The sequence below is a fragment of the Bombina bombina genome, chromosome 7, assembly GCF_027579735.1.
Source record: "Bombina bombina isolate aBomBom1 chromosome 7, aBomBom1.pri, whole genome shotgun sequence".
In the NCBI taxonomy this organism is placed as follows: Eukaryota; Metazoa; Chordata; class Amphibia; order Anura; family Bombinatoridae; genus Bombina; species Bombina bombina.
In genome coordinates, this window is record NC_069505.1 from 37,049,560 (window position 1) to 37,069,559 (window position 20,000).

General features: G+C 38.8%; 1 protein-coding gene across 5 annotated transcripts in view; it reads right to left on the reverse strand.

Annotated features, from left to right (window-relative positions):
* The window catches only part of CCDC85B (coiled-coil domain containing 85B), a 51,100-nt gene that overhangs the window by 4,834 nt on the left and 26,266 nt on the right, over nt 1-20,000 (reverse strand). Inside the window, exon 1 of one of the 5 annotated variants that reach the window (XM_053720037.1) lies at nt 13,426-13,639. The exons of the other annotated variants lie outside the window; for them this stretch is intronic. The gene's annotated coding sequence lies outside the window, so the exon portion shown is untranslated. Of the gene's footprint in view, nt 1-13,425; nt 13,640-20,000 lie in introns of those variants that run through there. 5 annotated transcript variants of the gene reach the window in all.

Genomic DNA, 20,000 nt, shown 5'->3' on the forward strand with positions numbered 1-20,000 from the left:
CTTCTTTAACAATAAGAACTCTAAAATTGTGTTCCAAACTGCAGAGATTAAGTTTTACATTTAAAGGGACAGAAAACCCACATTTTTTCTTTCATGATTTAGGTAGAACAAACAATTTGAAACAACTTTCCAGTTTACTTCTATTATTAACTTTGCTTCATTCTCTTGGTATCATTTGTTGAAGGAGCAGCAATGCACTACTGGTTCCTAACTGAACACATGGGTGAGCCAATGAAAATCAGTGTATTTATATGCAGCCACCAATCAGCAGCTAGAGTCTAGATTCTTTTGCTGCTCCTGAGCTTTCCTAGATAAACCTTACAGCAAAGGATTACAAGAGAAGGAAGGGAATTAAATACAAGAAGTAAATTGGAATGTTGTTTAAAATTGCACGCTCTGTCTAAATCATGAATGTCTAATTATGACTTTACTGTCCCTTTAATCGCAATATTGAATCTGCGACTCTCCCTGCAGTGCTGTTCCCTATTTATCTGACTTTGGGCATTAATGTACTTTTCTACAGGTCTGAAATGTGTTCGCAAATGAGTTGTACTTGCAAGTGATCCTCACTGGAGATTTGTTTTTGCTTAAACCGTGTTATATAAACTTAAAAACATTATACATTTTAGTTTTACATTTACTCAAATGTCTATATCCTCTATTTTAAAAGAGAGGTTCTGATTAGCAGTTTAAAACAGGCTCATGTTTTGGGATTATATGAGAAGATAACTGAGACGACTTTTCATAGCTAGTGATTTGTCACGTTCCTGTATATATATATATATATATATAAAGCTGTTAAATTACACAAATAAAAAAGAAAGACAAAATGCACATAATACAACCTAGGGGTCAGCTCTCTAAAGCTCACGGTTTAGGCGAGATTATCTATACTGGTCAATCAGTGCTGCTATTGAGGTACTTCAAAGGATTCTGGAGAGACAAATTGTACATGTGTATCTGGCTATGGGGTGTAATCAGTGGTCAGATTACGAAATGTAAGCAACAGGTTCTCTATGACACAAAACCTTTACACTTTTTACATTTTAGGAACAGGTTCTTAAGAATTGGTGAGAATCGGTTGAATCCCACTACTGGGCGAAACCCACATTTCTGTATGTGAAGGAGAAACACATTAATTACAAAATACTGCTTAATAAAATAAGCAGTTTAAAACGTTTTTTGAAAGTATGATGTAAAAATCATAGTACGCATTAAAATTCATATTAAATGTATGCAGAAAAAATGTTTGTTATTATTTATTTTGTCCCCTTTTCATTAAATTTAGCACTGAAAATTGAGCAATTTATAATGCTCAAAACTTAAAATGCACCTTCGGATAGCACAAGGTTAACCCTGCTACATATATGTCCCTAATTGGCTCTATCAAATAAGACTTGTTGTCTGCAGACTAAGGTCTAGATCACGCTAACTGTTGCCCTCTAGCAATGTTGGATATTTTCTGGATTTTGCTTGCACACTAACTTTTTACTTTCAACACCTAAGACAAGCCCAACCCAAAGCTTGCAAAAAGCACTAAATAGTGCTCCACTCGTAATCTAGCCCTAAGTGGGCTGAACAGGGGAGTTCCTTGTGCATGTCTGAAGTTCTCTCACAGATTTTATTGTTTCTCTAAGCATTTATTCCTGCAGCTCTCACTCTTTTATTTAGCAAATATATGCTAAATAAGAAGCAAATGCAAGTTAAAGTACAATGAAAACATCACAGTTTAGTTTGCATTTACTTAATGGGACAGTCAACACCAGCATTTTTGTTTTTTAAAAAGATGGATAATCCCTTTATTACCCATTCCACAGTTTTGCATAACCAACACAGTTATAATAATACACTTTTTACCTCTGTGATTACCTTGTATCTAAGCCTCTGCAAACTGCCCCCTTAGTTATTTTGACAGACTTGCATTTAAGCCAATCAGTGCTCGTTTCTAGGAGCTTCACGTGTGTAAGCTCAAAGTTATCTATATGAAACACAAGAACTAACGCCCTCTAGTGGTGAAAAATTGACCAAATGCATTCAGATTAGAGGCGGCCTTCAAGGTCTAAGAAATTAGTATATGAACCTCCTAAGTTTAGCTTTCAACTAAGAATACCAAGAGAACAAAGCAAAATTGGTGATAAAAGTAAATTGGAAAGCTGTTTAAAATTACATGCCCTATTTGAATCATGAAAGTTTTTTTTTTACTTGACTGTCTCTTTAAAAAAAATTATATTAGTCTCAGGTGCTTCCTGCTAAATTTTCTCTCCCCTGCAAGATGCTCCATCCCAGAGAGCGTCATTACTTTCTATAGGAGGCAGCTCACCACTTAATGGAACTTTTAAGTTCAATCCCTTTAGTGAGAACTGTCCATGTGAGTGTAAGTGTAATATTTAATAACTTCATGCTGACATGAAATATTAGAATCTGACCTTTATTTTTATCTCCTTGTCAAATGTTTCCATCGACTCTAGTGGCTCTATATTTTCATTTTTTTTTTTTTTTTTCATTTAGACATTTTTTTATTTAAATTTTGAGAAGCAACCATTTTCACCTAAAATATGTCAAATATCTCAAAAAAAAGTCTAAATCAAATGTACTTTTAAAAAAAATATATATTATTATTGCATTGGTATTAATTAATTGTATCCAATTCTAGTTATCCAATCTAGAGTTAGAGTCTGCAATTACCCCTCAATCTGCAAAGTACAAGGTCCACAGCACCGTATTACAGCATATTGTACTTTATCTATACATCTTCATTGGAACATTTCGGGTCACACACCCTTAAAGGGACAGGAAACCTCCAAATTTTATTTCATGATTTGGATAGAACATACAATTCTAAACAGTTTTCCAATTTACTTCTATTATAAAATTTGCTTCATTCTCTTGTTATCCTTTGCGGAAGGGGCAGCATTGCACTACTGGCAGTCAGCTGAACCCATCTAGTCAGCCAATCACAAGAGACAAATGGGTGCAGGCACCAATCAGCAGCTAGCTCCCACTAGTGTAGGATATGTGCGTATTCTTTAAAAAAAGAAGTGCATTTAAAAGTGTCTTAAAAAAACATAATTTATGTAAGAACTTACCTGATAAATTAATTTCTTTCATATTGGCAAGAGTCTATGAGCTAGTGACGTATAGGATATACAATCCTACCAGGAGGGGCAAAGTTTCCCAAACCTCAAATGCCTATAAATACACCCCTCACCACACCCACAATTCAGTTTAATGAATAGCCAAGTAGTGGGGTGATAAAGAAAGGAGTAAAAAGCATCAACAAAGGAATTTAGAAATAATTTTGCTTTATAAAAAAAAAATTATAACCACCATAAAAAAGGGGGTGGGCCTCATGGACTCTTGCCAATATGAAAGAAATGAATTTATCAGGTAAGTTCTTACATAAATTATGTTTTCTTTCATGTAATTGGCAAGAGTCCATGAGCTAGTGACGTATGGGATAGCAATACCCAAGATGTCTAAGATTCTAAAAGATTGCCAAGAGAATTTATGAGAAGAACTCCATGAAATGTAAGTCTTCCAAACTTGATAATAAATCTTTCTAGAAACAGATTTACGAGCCTGCAACATAGTATTAATCACTGAGTCAGAGAAACCTCTATGACTAAGTACTAAGCGTTCAATTTCCATACCTTCAAATTTAATGATTTGAAATCCTGATGGAAAAATGGACCTTGAGATAGAAGGTCCGGCCTTAATGGAAGTGGCCAAGGTTGGCAACTGGACATCCGAACAAGATCCGCATACCAAAACCTGTGAGACCATGCAGGAGCCACCAGCAGCACAAATGATTGCTCCATGATGATCTTGGAGATCACTCTTGAAAGAAGAACTAGAGGCGGCAAAAAGCAGGCTGATAACACCATGGAAGTATCAATGCATCCACTGCTTCCGCCTGAGGATCCCTGGGCCTGGACAGGTACCTGGGAAGTTTTTTGTTTAGTTGAGATGCCATCAGATCTATTTCTTGAAGCCCCCACATCTGAACAATTAAAGAAAACACATCTGGGTGGAGTGACCATTCTCCCGGATGTAAAGTCTGACGACTGAGATAATCCGCTTCCCAATTGTCTATATCTGGGATATGATCCGCAGAAATTAGACAGGAGCTAGATTCCGCCCAAACAAGTATCAAGATACTTCTTTCATAGCTTGAGGACTGTGAGCCCCACCCTGATGATTGACATATGCCACAGTTGTGATATTGTCTGTCTGAAAACAAATGAACAGTTCTCTTTTCAACAGAGACCAAAACTGAAGGGCCCTGAGAATTGCACAGAGTTCCAAAATATTGATTGGTAATCTCGCCTCTTGAGATTTCCAAACCCCTTCTGCTGTGAGAGATCCCCAAACAGCCCCCCAACCTGAAAGACTTGAATCTGTTGTGATCACAGACCAGGTTGGACGAATGAAAGAGGCCCCTAGAATTATACGATGGTGATCTAACCACCAAGTCAGAGAAAGTCGAACATTGGGATTTAAGGATATTAATTGTGATATCCTTTTTAATCCCTGCACCATTGGTTCAGCATACAAAGCTTGAGAGGTCTCATATGAAAACGAGCAAAGGGGATCATGTCCGATGCTGCAGTCATGAGACCTAAAACTTCCATGCACATAGCTACTGAAGGTAATGACTGAGACTGAAGGTTCCAACAGGCTGCAACCAATTTCAAACGTCTCTTGTCTGTTAGAGAAAACGTCATGGACACTGAATCTATCTGGAAACCTAAAAAGGTTACCTTTGTCTGAGGAATCAAAGAACTTTTTGGTAAATTGATCCTCCAACCATGTCTATGAAGAAACAATACTAGTTGATTTGTGTGAGATTCTGCAGAACATAAAGACTGAGCGAGTACTAAGATATCGTCCAAATAAGAAAACACCACAATACCCTGCTCTCTAATTTCAGAGAGTAGGGCACCGAGAACCTTTGAAAAGATTCTTGGAGCTGTCGCTAGGCCAAAAGGTAGAGCAACAAATTGTTAATGTTTGTCTAGAAAAGAGAATCCCAGGAACTGATAGTGATCCGGATGAATCGGAATATAAAGATATGCATCCTGTAAGTCTATTGTGGACATATAATGCCCTTGCTGAACAAAAGGCAGAATAGTCCTTATAGTCACCATCTTGAAAGTTGGTAATCTTACATATCAATTCAAAATCTTTAGATCCAAAACTGGTCTGAATTAATTTTCTTTCTTTGGGACAATCAATAGATTTGAATAAAACCCCAGACCCTGTTCCTGAAACGGAACTGGCATGATTACCCCTGATAACTCCAGGTCTGAAACACACTTCAGGAAAGCCTGAGCCTTTACTGGGTTCGCTGGAATGTGTAAGAGAAAAAATCTTCTCGCAGGCAGTCTTTCTCTGAATACTATTCTGTACCCCTGAGAGACAATACTCTGAATCCAATGATTTTGGACCAAATTGATCCAAACATCTGAAAAATTTGAATCTGCCCCTACCAACTGAGCTGGAATGAGGGCCGCACCTTCATCCAAACTTGGGGGCTGGCTTTGATCTCTTAAATGGCTTGGATTTATGCCAATTTGAAGAAGGCTTCGAATTGGAAACAGATTCCTTTGGGGAAGGATTAGATTTCTGTTCCTTATTATGTCGAAAGGAAAGAAAACGGTTAGAAGTTTTAAATTTTCCCTTAGGTTTTTTATCCTGAGGCAAAAAAACTACATTTCCCCAGTGACAGTTAAAATTATTGAATCCAACTGAGAACCAAATAATTTATTACCTTGGAAAGAAAGAGATAACAATCTGGACGTCATATCAGCATTCCAAGATTTGAGCCACAAAGCTCTTCTAGCTAAAATAGATAAAGACATATATCTAAAATCAATTTTGATGATATCAAAAATGGCATCACAAATGAAATTATTAGCATGTTGAATCAACTTAATGCTAGACAAATCATGATCCAATACTTGTTGCGCTAAAGTTTCCAACCAAAAAGTTGAAGCAGCTGCAACATCAGCCAAAGAAATTGCAGGCCTAAGAAGATGACCTGAAGTCAAGTTTCCTAACTAAAGGATCTTTAAAAGAAGTACTATCTTCCGTAGAAATAGTAGTACGTTTAGCAAGAGTAGAGATAACCCTATCAACTTTGAAGATCTTTTCCCAAAACTCCAATTTAACTGCTGGCAAAGGATACAATTTTTTAAACCTTGAAGAAGGAATAAAAGAAGTACCAGGCCTAGTCCATTCTTTAGAAATCATATCAGAAATAGCATCAGGAACTGGAAAAACCTCTGGAATAACCACAGGAGGTTTATAAACAGAATTTAAACGTTTACTAGTTTTAATATCAAGAGGACTAGTTTCCTCCATATCCAATGTAATCAACACTTCTTTTAATAAAGAACGAATATACTCCATTTTAAATAAATAAGAAGATTTGTCAGTGTCAATATCTGAGGCAGGATCTTCTGAATCAGATAGATCCTCATCAGAGAAGGATAAATCAGTATGTTGCCGGTCATTTGAAATTTCATCAACTCTATGAGATTTTTAAAATACCTTTTACGTTTATTAGAAGGCGGAATAGCAGACAAAACCTTCTGAATAGAATCAGAAATAAATTCTTTTAAATTTACAGGTATATCTTGTGCATAAGATATTGAGGGAACAGCAACAGGTAATGAACTACTACTGATGAATACATTTTCTGCATGTAAAAGTTTATCATGACAACTATTACAAACCACAGCTGGAGGTATAATCTCCACAAGTTTACAACAAATGCACTTAGCTTTGGTAGAACTGTTATCAGGCAGCAGGGATTCAACAGTGAATTCTGAGACATGATCAGATTGAGACATTTTGCAAATGTAAGAGAAAAAAACAACATATAAAGCAAGATTATCAATTTCCTTATATGGCAGTTTCAGGAATGGGAAAAATGCAAACAGCATAGCCCTCTGACATAGAAAAAGGCAAGAGGCGAATAGGAATGGGGTCTTAAATAATGAAAATATTTGGCGCCAAGTATGACGCACAACAAACAGAAAAATATTTTTTGGGGCCAAAAACGTCCGGAAACGACACACTCGCATCATAGATGACGCAACCTTGTGAAGGACTCAGCGTCAACTAAGACGCCGGAAATGACGAATTTGCGTCAACTAACGTAACCGCGCCAAAAAATCTTGTGCCAAAAATGACGCAATAAACTTTGGCATTTTGCGCCCTCCCGAGCCTAATTCTGCCCACGAATTTAAAAGACAGTCAATTTGAAAAAGAGACTATACCCCAGGTAAGAAATACATTTTCATAAAAACGCATTTCCCAGATATGAAACTGACAGTCTGTAAAAGGAAATATACTGAAAACCTGAATCATGGCAAATATAAGTACAACACATATATTTAGAACTTTATATAAATACATAAAGTGCCAAACCATAGCTGAGTGTGTCTTAAGTAATGAAAACATACTTACCAAAAGACACCTATCTACATATAGCAGATAGCCAAACCAGTACTGAAACGGTTATCAGTAGAGGTAATGGAATATGAGAGTATATCGTCGATCTAAAAAGGGAGGTAGGAGATGAATCTCTACGACCGATAACAGAGAACCTATGAAATAGATCTCCGTGAGGAAAACCATTGCATTCAATAGGTGATACTCCCTTCACATCCCTCTGATATTTACTGTACTCTGAGAGGAATCGAGCTTCAAAATGCTGAGAAGCGCATATAAACCACCTCCATAGGAGGCAAAGTTTGTAAAACTGAATTGTGGGTGTGGTGAGGGGTGTATTTATAGGCATTTTGAGGTTTGGGAAACTTTGCCCCTTCTGGTAGGATTGTATATCCCATACGTCACTAGCTTATGGACTCTTGCCAATTACATGAAAGAAATACACGCTCTATATGAATCATGCAACTTTATTTTTGACTTTCCTATCCCTTTAATCATGTTTATTTGCCACATGTGTACACTGCCCATTGCAATAAGTATGATTAAGGGTGTGGGACCCGAAATGTCACTTGTCCTGTACCTATGAAGATGTCTTAATAAAGTACAGTTTACTATAATACGGTGCTGTTTGGACTTTGTACATTGAAGGCAAAACAATGGTGGTTTGGTGGTGTAACAAATAGAATTATACATTATATATATAGTTTTCAGAGGACACAAAAGGAGGAGTGTAGGTATGAGGACACAATCTACTTCATCCGAGGGACTGTCTTTGAGAAAGCGCCATCAAGGCGTGAAACATGTCAGTTGACGTAGGTTGTGTCCTCACTACCTACACACCTCTGTTTGTGTCCTCTGAAAACTGTAAGTTGTACAGTTTTCCAATAAATTTTTGAGTTTTTTTAACTTTATACTAGTGCAATGGTGGTATTGTTGCTTTGATACTTTGGCTACCCACACGCTTGGAAGATTCCTCCTTGTTTATGTTATACACGTTGTGGTTGGCGTGCTTTTCCAGCTGGCGAAACACCGGCTGATTTCTTTCCTCAGTGACTGGGTTTCACAGTGATTTCAGCTATAGGAGTTCTTACCTATTGAACTTATTATATACATCATGGAAACTGGGCATAGCAGATTGCTAAGTAGGATTTAAAGGGACATTTTCACACTTTGGGATTATAATATAAAATGCATAACTATGTACAATAAAATAACTTTACAATTTACTTAAAAATTTGCTTTTCTCATTTTTCCTATCATTTAAATCTGAAAATTTTGGATTTTCCAGTCTTGAAAACTAAAATGCACACGTTAGCCTCATAAGTCTAATCTTGTCACAGATCTCTCCCTATTTCGTTATCTTATTATTTTTGCTGAAGCCAAACAATGTGAATTGTTAAAACGACAGTGGTAAGTAAACCCTTTCATCTCCGCACTCAAGTCTAGATTGGCTCCTCCAAATTAGGAAAGTAGTGGGTGAAGTTTGACCACTATAAAACAACTGCAGAAAACAAGGTGTTAATCTGTTCTAATAAAGTTCAGACACTGCTGATATGTTAATCTATTAGAAGACTGCAAGGTGTTTACTGTCCTTATTATGAGCTACTCAATCAGACCACACACGTGGGAAGAAGAGTGATTTAAACCTGATAAATTAAGGTCATCATCTACAAAACATTTATGCAAAGAAAAATCTAGTGTGCAATGTCCCTTTAAGGATCTTGTTACACTGATCAGGCTGTGACCCACTGGAGTGGTGCAAGAGATTGCTGGAGTCTCCCTGCTGGAATCTGGACCCAGGGGGGCGACTTTGACTGCCAGACTGACGACTCCTCCCTCCAGCAACCCCTGGCAACACCCACCCGAGATACCTAGGTTTGCTGTTGGGACTGAGATTTTATGTTGACATAAATAATGATTGTGCATCCTTAACAAATAACCAGCCCAGCCCCTTAGAAATATAGGGGATACATGAGTATGCAGTAGCTGAACACTGACCCTGTAAGATTATCAGCCCTACCATTACTATGAATATGTTAAATAGACCAGTGAGGGCCACTTCCTGCAACGGGGGAGGGGGCGCAGATGAATATTTTAGAAGCCTTATGGGCCACATATAAGTTTATAGCCATTAAACAAATAATAATAATATATTTCCTAAAAATGCCCAATGCCACAAATTTAGGTAAGGTTGCAGAGTACCCTCTCGCTGCTGTTACCCCTTTAGAGGGCCACTTAGTTTTCCCCATAGCACATGTGTGTACTTGCACATTTTACTGGGGCCACAAGAACCATGGTACACATTCTTAGTTCTGTTTTTTCCAAGGGGCCACAAAAACTAGGGCAGAGGGCCACACATGGTTCATGGGCCGCCAGTTGGCCATGGCTGATGTAGACCATTGCTAGGCTAACACACAATCCCTCACAAACAGTAAAAGTGATTGTTTTTTCTCTGGGACTATAATAAATCTCCTCTTTCCCCCTTTTCCCACCAGGAAAAAAAAATCCCTTGGACTGTTTTGAAATGTCTGATACAGTCTATTTCAACTGTTAAAGGGACATTCAAGTCAAAATTAAACTTCATGATTCACACAGATCATGCAATTTTATACAACTTTCCAATTTACTTCCATTAACAGAATGTGCACAGTCTTTTTATATTTACACTTTTTGAGTCACCAGCTCCTACTGAGCATGTGCAAGAATTCACAGAATATACCTATATGTATTTGTGATTGGCTAATGGCTGTCACATGATACAGGGGGAGTGGAAATATACATTACTTTGCAATTTATTTTTAAAAAATCTACTACTCATTTGAAGTTCAGACTAAGGGGCCCATTTAAGAAGCTCCGGATGGAGCCTGAGGGCCCGTGTTTCTGGCGAGCCTGCAGGCTCACCAGAGACACCAGTTATGAAGCAGCAGTCTAAAACCTGCTCTGAGCAGGCGGACAGACATTGCAGCAATTCAACCCGAACAAGTACGGTTGTGTTGATTGACAAGCTCACAAGAGCTGCTGGTGCAATGCTGAATACGGAGAGCGTATTGCTCTCCACATTCAGTGAGGTCTGTCGGACCTGATCCACACTGTCAGATCAGGTCCGACAGACCTTTTTTAAATAGGCCCCTTAGTGCTATTGCATTGTCTTTTTATCATGCATTTGTTGATTATGCAAATCTACTGTTTGACTGGTCCTTTAACTTAAAGTGACAGTCTACTCCAGATTGTTTATTGTTTAAAAAGAGAGATAATCCCTTTATTACCCATTCCCGAGTTCTACATAACCAACACTGTTATATTAATACACTTTTTACCTCTGTGATTATCTTGTATCTAAGCCTCTGCAGACTACCTCCTTATTTCAGATCTTTTGACAGACTTGCATTTTAGCCAATCAGTACTGACTCCTAGGTAACTCCATGGGCATGAGCACAATGGTATCTATATGGCACACACGAACTAACACCCTCTAGTTGTGAAAAACTGTCAAAATGCCCTGATATAAGAGGTGGTCTTCAAGGGCTTAGAAATTATCATATGAGCCTACCTAGGTTTAGCTTTCAACAAAGAATGCCAAGAGAACAAATACATTTGATGATAAAAGAGGAAAGTTGTTTAAAATTTCATGCCCTATCTGAATTATGAAAGTTTATTTCTGACTAGAGTGTCTCTTTAATAACTTTTTAATAAAATGTGAATAAAGATTATATAATAAAGAATATAAATTATACATCTACATTAACCAACGTTGTTTAAAGTGTGCGCTGTAAAAAAAGGCTCGTTAGCAACGCAAGTTTTTACAGACAAAACTTGTAATCTAGGCAATAGATTTTGCTGAAAGGGATTGTGTTACTGAAAATTATAATTTAATGAATGTGGTTTAGTGTTTTTTGTTTTTTTACTCTTTTACAGCAGTTTAAGGATCGTTTTTCTATTTTGTTTACTCAAAATTTACACCCACCCACTACCTTAGCAGCTTGCCTCTGTACTTCACACTAATGTATAGTCTCACTTTCTGAACTCTCTGTAGCTCTGCTGTTTTATTACTTAAAAATGCAGTGGTCCCTCTCCCCCCCCCTTGTTTGTGTGTGTCTCTCTCTCTCTCTCTCTCTCTCTATCCATCTCTCTCTCCTTATGTGTCGTTCTCCCCATGGTCTCTGTCTCTCTTCCTCCCCCCCTCTGACTCTCTCATCCCTTATGTGTCTCTCTAACCCTCTGTGTGTGATTGTGTCTCTCTCTCTTTCTCTAACCCTCTGGGGGGTAGTTATCAACGTGTCAACTTTCCTGCCTTCGCCGGCCCAATACGCCCGCCTAAGCTCGCCTACCTTCGCCGCCGCGGACCTGAAAAAATACGCCTCAGTTATCAAAAAATGCTGTCAAAAAGCCGCGGGGCGATGAGCAGCGGACTGTGAGAGTTATCACTCATCCGATCAGATCGATCGGACCGATCTCGCTGCTCTTCGGCTGTTTGACAGCTTTCTTTCTAGCCTGTCACTAAGCACTCACACTAAACTACACTGTTCTACCCCCTATACCGGCGCCCCCGGAGCCCCCCGCAACTAAATAAAGTTACTAACCCCTAAACCGCCGCTCCTAGACCCTGCCCCAACTCTGATAAATGCATTAACCCCTAAACCGCCGATCCTAGACCCTGCCGCAAGTCTTATAAATGTATTAACCCCTAAACCGCCGCTCCTAGACCCTGCCGCAAGTCTTATAAATGTATTAACCCCTAAACCGCCGCTCCCTGAACCCGCCGCAACTTATATTAAATTTATTAACCCCCATCCTGCCCCCCCTACACCGTCGCCACCTATAATAAATTTATTAACCCCTATCCTGCCCCCCCTACACCGTCGCCACCTATAATAAATTTATTAACCCCTATCCTGCCCCCACTACACCGCCGCCACTGTAATAAAATTATTAACCCCTAAACTCTAACACTAACCCTAACACCCCCCTAACTTAAATATTAATTAAATAAATCTAAATAATATTTCTATTATTAACTAAGTTAATCCTATTTAAAACTAAATACTTACCTATAAAATAAACCCTAATATAGCTACAATATAAATAATAATTATATTGTAGCTATCTTAGGATTTATTTTTATTTTACAGGTACCTTTCAATTTATTTTAACTAGGTACAATAGCTATTAAATAGTTATTAACTATTTAATAGCTTACCTAGCTAAAATAAAGAGAAATGTACCTGTAAACTAAAAACTAACCTAAGTTACAATTACACCTAACACTACACTATACTTTAATAAATTATTCCTATTTAAAACTAAATACTTACCTGTAAAATAAACCCTAATATAGCTACAATATAAATAATAATTACATTGTAGCTATTTTAGGATTTATATTTATTTTACAGGTAACTTTGTATTTATTTTAGCTAGTTAGAATAGTTTTTAAATAGTTATTAACTATTTAATAACTACCTAGCTAAAAGAAATACAAAATTACCTGTAAAATAAATCCTAACCTAAGTTACAATTAAACCTAACACTACACTATCATTCAATAAATTAAATAAACTACCTACAAATAACTACAATTAAATACAATTACATAAACTAACTAAAGTACAAAAAATAAAAAAAGCTAAGTTACAAAAAATAAAAAAAATAAGTTACAAACATTTAAAAACATATTACAACAATTATAAGCTACTTACACCTAATCTAAGCCCCCTAATAAAATAACAAACCCCCCCAAAATAAAAAAATGCCCTACCCTATTCTACATTAAAAAAGTTCAAAGCTCTTTTACCTTACCAGCCCTTAAAAGGGCCTTTTGTGGGGGCATGCCCCAAAGAGTTCAGCTCTTTTGCCTGTAAAAGAAAAATACAACCCCCCCAACATTAAAACCCACAACCCACATACCCCTAATCTAACCCAAACCCCCCTTAAAATAACCTAACACTAATCCCCTGAAGATCATCCTACCTTTAGTCGTCTTCACTCAGCCGAGCAGCGATGGAACTGAAGAGGACATCCGGACCGGCAGAAGTTATCCTCCAAGGGGCGCTGAAGAAATCTTCCATCCGATGAAGTGATCCTCCAAGCGGCGCTGAAGAAATCTTCCATCCGATGAAGTGATCCTCCAAGCGGCGCTGAAGAAATCTTCCATCCGGGCGAGGTCATCTTCCAAGAGGCGCTGAAGAAGTCTTCTATCCGGGCGAGGTCATCTTCGAAGCCGGGTCTTGAATCTTCATCCCGCCGACGTGGAACATCCTTCTTTCCTGACGAACTACCGATGAATGAAGGCTCCTTTAAGGGACGTCATCCAAGATGGTGTCCCTTCAATTCCGATTGGCTGATAGGATTCTATCAGCCAATCGGAATTAAGGTAGGAAAAATCTGATTGGCTGATGGAATCAGCCAATCAGATTCAAGTTCAATGCGATTGGCTGATCCAATCAGCCAATCAGATTGAGCTCGCATTCTATTGGCTGTTCTGATCAGCCAATAGAATGCGAGCTCAATCTGATTGGCTGATTGGATCAGCCAATCGGATTGAACTATATTCTGATTGGCTGATTCCATCAGCCAATCAGAAAATTCCTACCTTAATTCCGATTGGCTGATAGAATCCTATCAGCCAATCGGAATTCGAGGGACGCCATCTTGGATGACGTCCCTTAAAGGAACCGTCATTCGTCGTCTAGTCGTCGGAAGAAGAGGATGGATCCGCGCTGGAGGTCTTCAAGATGGAGCCGGTCGTCATCGGATGGAAGAAGATAGAAGATGCCGCTTGGAGAAGATGTTTGCCGGTCCGGATGTCCTCTTCTTGCCGGATAGGAGGAAGACTTTGGACCCTCTTCTGGACTTCTTCAGTGGATGTCTAGCCCCCGCTTGGGTTGGATGAAGATCTTGGAGCCAGGACGGATCGGTGAACCTGGCATGGTGAAGACAAGGTAGGAAGATCATCAGGGGGGTAGTGTTAGGTTTATTTAAGGGGGGTTTGGGTTAGATTAGGGGTATGTGGGTGGTGGGTTGTAATGTTGGGGGGGGGGTATTGTATGTTTTTTTTTACAGGCAAAAGAGCTGAAATTCTTGGGGCATGCCCCGCAAAGGGCCCTGTTCAGGGCTGGTAAGGTAAAAGAGCTTGTAATATTTGTATTTTAGAATAGGGTAGGGAATTTTTTATTTTGGGGGGCTTTGTTATTTTATTAGGGGGCTTAGAGTAGGTGTAATTAGTTTAAAATTGTTGTAATATTTTTCTTATGTTTGTAAATATTTTATTATTTTCTGTAACTTAGTTCTTTTTTATTTTTTGTACTTTAGATAGTTTATTTAATTGTATTTATTTGTAGCAATTGTGTTTAATTAATTTATTGATAGTGTAGTGTTAGGTTAATTGTAGGTAATTGTAGGTAGTTTATTTAATTATTTTATTGATAGGGTAGTGTTAGGTTTAATTATATCTTAGGTTAGGATTTATTTTACAGGTAAATTTGTTATTATTTTAACTAGGTAACTATTAAATAGTTCTTAACTATTTAATAGCTATTGTACCTGGTTAAAATAATTACAAAGTTGCCTGTAAAATAAATATTAATCCTAAAATAGCTATAATATAATTATAATTTATATTGTAGCTATATTAGGATGTATTTTACAGGTAAGTATTTAGCTTTAAATAGGAATTATTTATTTAATAAGAGTTAATTTATTTCGTTAGATAAAAATTATATTTAACTTAGGGGGGTGTTAGTGTTAGGGTTAGACTTAGCTTTAGGGGTTAATACATTTATTAGAATAGCGGTGAGCTCCGGTCGGCAGATTAGGGGTTAATAATTGAAGGTAGGTGTCGGCGATGTTAGGGAGGGCAGATTAGGGGTTAATACTATTTATGATAGGGTTAGTGAGGCGGATTAGGGGTTAATAACTTTATTATAGTAGCGCTCAGGTCCGCTCGGCAGATTAGGGGTTAATAAGTGTAGGCAGGTGTCGGCGACGTTGTGGGGGGCAGATTAGGGGTTAATAAATATAACATAGGGGTCGGCGATGTTAGGGCAGCAGATTAGGGGTACATAGGGATAACGTAGGTGGCGGCGGTTTACGGAGCGGCAGATTAGGGGTTAAAAGTGTAATGCAGGGGTCAGCGATAGCGGGGGCGGCAGATTAGGGGTTAATAAGTGTAAGGTTAGGGGTGTTTAGACTCGGGGTACATGTTAGAGTGTTAGGTGCAGACGTAGGAAGTGTTTCCCCATAGGAAACAATGGGGCTGCGTTAAGAGCTGAACGCTGCTTTTTTGCAGGTGTTAGGTTTTTTTTCAGCTCAAACTGCCCCATTGTTTCCTATGGGAGAATCGTGCACGAGCACGTTTTTGATGCCGGCCGCGTCCGTAAGCAACTCTGGTATCGAGAGTTGCATTTGCGGTAAATATGCTCTACGCTCCTTTTTTGGAGCCTAACGCAGCATTTGTTTGAACTCTCGATACCAGAGTTAAATTTATGGTGCGGCCAGAAAAAAACCCGCGGAGCGTTAACAGCCCTTTTACCGCCGAACTCCAAATCTAGGCCTATGATAGCTACAATGTAATTATTAATTATATTGTAGCTATATTAGGGTTTATTTTACAGGTAAGTATTTAGTTTTAAATAGGAATAATTTATTAAAGTATAGTGTAGTGTTAGGTGTAATTGTAACTTAGGTTAGTTTTTATTTCACAGGTAAATTTCTCTTTATTTTAGCTAGGTAAGCTATTAAATAGTTAATAACTATTTAATAGCTATTGTACCTAGTTAAAATAAATTGAAAGGTACCTGTAAAATAAAAATTAATCCTAAGATAGCTACAATATAATTATTATTTATATTGTAGCTATATTAGGGTTTATTTTAAAGGTAAGTATTTAGTTTTAAATAGGATTCATTTAGTTCATAATAGAAATATGATTTAGATTTATTTAATATTTAAGTTAGGGGGTGTTAGGGTTAGTGTTAGACTTAGGTTTAGGGGTTAATAATTTTATTACAGTGGCGGCGGTGTAGTGGGGGGCAGGATAGGGGTTAATAAATTTATTATAGGTGGCAACAGTGTAGAAGGGGGCAGGATAGGGGTTAATAAATTTATTATAGGTGGCGACGGTGTAGGGGGGCAGGATAGGGGTTAATAAATTTAATATAGGTTGCGGCGGTCCGGGAGCGGCGGTTTAGGGGTTAATATGTATAGAGTAGCTTGCGGTGGGCTCCGGGAGCGGCGGTTTAGGGGTTAACATATTTATTATAGTGTCGGTGGGCTCCGGGAGCGGCGGTTTAGGGGGTAATAACTTTATTTAGTTGTGGCGGTGTAGGGGGGACAGATTAGTGGTGTTTAGACTCGGGGTACATGTTAGGGTGTTAGGTGCAGACAGCTCCCATAGGAATGAATGGGATGTATGTCAGCAGCGAACTTGTACTTTCGCTATGGTCAGACTCCCATTGATTCCTATGGGATCCGCCGCCTCCAGGCTGGCGGTTTGAAAACCAGGTACGCTGGGCCGTAAAAGTGCCGAGCGTACCTGCTAGTTTTTTTATAACTAGCAAAAGTAGTGAGATTGTGCCGTACTTGTGTGCGGAACATCTGGAGTGACGTAAGAATCGATCTGTGTCGGACGGAGTCCGGCGGATCGAAATTTACGTCACAAAATTCTACTTTTGCCAGTCTGTAGCCTTTGATAACTAAGGCGAATCAGCCTCGCCACAAATACGCTGCGGAATTCCAGCGTATTTGAGGTTGACGGCTTGATAACTACCCCCCTCTGTGTGTGATTGTGTCTCTCTCTCTTTCTCTAACCCTCTGTGTGTGATTGTGTATCTCTCTCTTTCTCTAACCCTCTGCATGTGATTGTGTCTCTCTATTTCTCTCTAACCCTCTGTGTGTGATTGTGTCTCTTTCTCTCTCTCTCTCTCTCTCTCTCTCTAACCTTCTGTGTGTGATTGTGTCCCTCTCTCTCTTTCTCTCTCTCTAACCCTCTGTGTGTGATTGTGTCTCTCTCTCTCTTTCTCTCTCTCTCTCTCTCTCTCTCTCTCTGTGTTATTGTCTCTCTCTCTCTCTCTAACCCTCTGTGTGTGATTGTGTCTCTCTCTCTCTCTCTTTCTCTCTCTCTCTAACCCTCTGTGTGTGATTGTGTCTCTTCCTCTCTCTTTCTCTCTCTCTCACTAACCCTCTGTGTGTGATTGTCTCTCTCTCTCTCCCTCTCTCTCTCTCTGTTTCTCTCTCTCTCTAACCCTCTGTGTATGATTGTGTCTCTCTCTCTTTCTCTCTCTCTAACCCTCTGTGTATGATTGTGTCTCTCTCTGTTTCTCTCTCTCTCTCTCTAACCCTCTGTGTATGACTGTGTCTCTATCTGTTTCTCTCTCTCTCTGTTTCTCTCTCTCTCTAACCCTCTGTGTGTGAATGTGTCTCTCTCTCTCTTTCTCTCTCTCTAACCCTCTGTGTGTGATTGTGTCTCTCTCTCTCTCTCTATCTCTAACCCTCTGTGTGTGATTGTGTCTCTCTCCCTTTCTCTCTAACCCTCTGTGTCTCTCTCCCCCCGTCTCTCTCTCCCTCTCCCCCCGAGTGCTTTTCTGTGTTTCTGTCTACCTTTTATTTACTTAATTAATGAATTGGTAGTGCCATCTGATGGTGTGGCTTTATTTAAAGGGGTGGGGTCAAGCGCCCCACCATCTTTAAATTTCACCAGCCGCCACTGGGTCAAGACATTTTTATATTTACTGAATAATGAAAGAATCTATAAGCATAATTTGCAGCATTAAAGTAAAAATTATGTTTCAAACATATTTTAATGGGCATGGATTTCTAGATCTCATAATCAGAGCAAGCATTTTGTTATCTGGCAAGAGTTTCTGTTACAATCCTTTAGACTAAAATCAGATGTTTACGAAGTTGACCAGTTTTCCAAGACACCATTTAAAGGGACATGAAACCCATATGTTTTCTTTCATGATTTAGAAAGAGCATGCAATTTTAAATAACTTTCCAATTTACATCTAATATCTAATTTTCTTCATTCTTTTGATATCCTTTGTTGAAAATCATATCTAAATATGCTCAGTAGCTGCTGATTGGTGGCTGCACATAGATACCTCATGTGATTGGCTCACCCATGTGCATTGCTATTTCTTCAACAAAGGATATCTAAAGAATGAAGGTGTATCCTAGCCACTGCCTCACCAGCCTCTGACGTCACTGCATGTCATTAGTATGTGTGTATATGTGTTTGTGTATGTATGTGTGCATATGTGTTTGTGTATGTATGTGTGTGCATGTATGTATGTGTGTATATGTGTTTGTGTATGTATGTGTGCATATGTGTCTGTGTGTGTGTATTTGTGTGTGTGTATATATACAGGGAGTGCAGAATTATTAGGCAAGTTGTATTTTTGAGGATTAATTTTATTATTGAACAACAACCATGTTCTCAATGAACCTAAAAAACTTATTAATATCAAAGCTGAATAGTTTTGGAAGTAGTTTTTAGTTTGTTTTTAGTTATAGCTATTTTAGGGGGATATCTGTGTGTGCAGGTGACTATTACTGTGCATAATTATTAGGCAACTTAACAAAAAACAAATATATACCCATTTCAATTATTTATTTTTACCAGTGAAACCAATATAACATCTCAACATTCACAAATATACATTGCTGACATTCAAAAACAAAACAAAAACAAATCAGTGACCAATATAGCCACCTTTCTTTGCAAGGACACTCAAAAGCCTGCCATCCATGGATTCTGTCAGTGTTTTTATCTGTTCACCATCAACATTGCGTGCAGCAGCAACCACAGCCTCACAGACACTGTTCAGAGAGGTGTACTGTTTTCCCTCCTTGTAAATCTCACATTTGATGATGGACCACAGGTTCTCAATGGGGTTCAGATCAGGTGAACAAGGATGTCATTAGATTTTCTTCTTTTATACCCTTTCTTGCCAGCCATGCTGTGGAGTACTTGGACGCGTGTGATGGAGCATTGTCCTGCATGAAAATCATGTTTTTCTTGAAGGATGCAGACTTCTTCCTGTACCACTGCTTGAAGAAGGTGTCTTCCAGAAACTGGCAGTAGGACTGGGAGTTGAGCTTGACTCCATCCTCAACCCGAAAAGGCCCCACAAGCTCATCTTTGATGATACCAGCCCAAACCAGTACTCCACCTCCACCTTGCTGGCGTCTGAGTCGGACTGGAGCTCTCTGCCCTTTACCAATCCAGCCACGGGCCCATCCATCTGGCCCATCAAGACTCACTCTCATTTCATCAGTCCATAAAACCTTAGAAAAATCAGTCTTGAGATATTTCTTGGCCCAGTCTTGACGTTTCAGCTTGTGTGTCTTGTTCAGTGGTGGTCGTCTTTCAGCCTTTCTTACCTTGGCCATGTCTCTGAGTATTGCACACCTTGTGCTTTTGGGCACTCCAGTGATGTTGCAGCTCTGAAATATGGCCAAACTGGTGGCAAGTGGCATCTTGGCAGCTGCACGCTTGACTTTTCTCAGTTCATGGGCAGTTATTTTGCGCCTTGGTTTTTCCACAC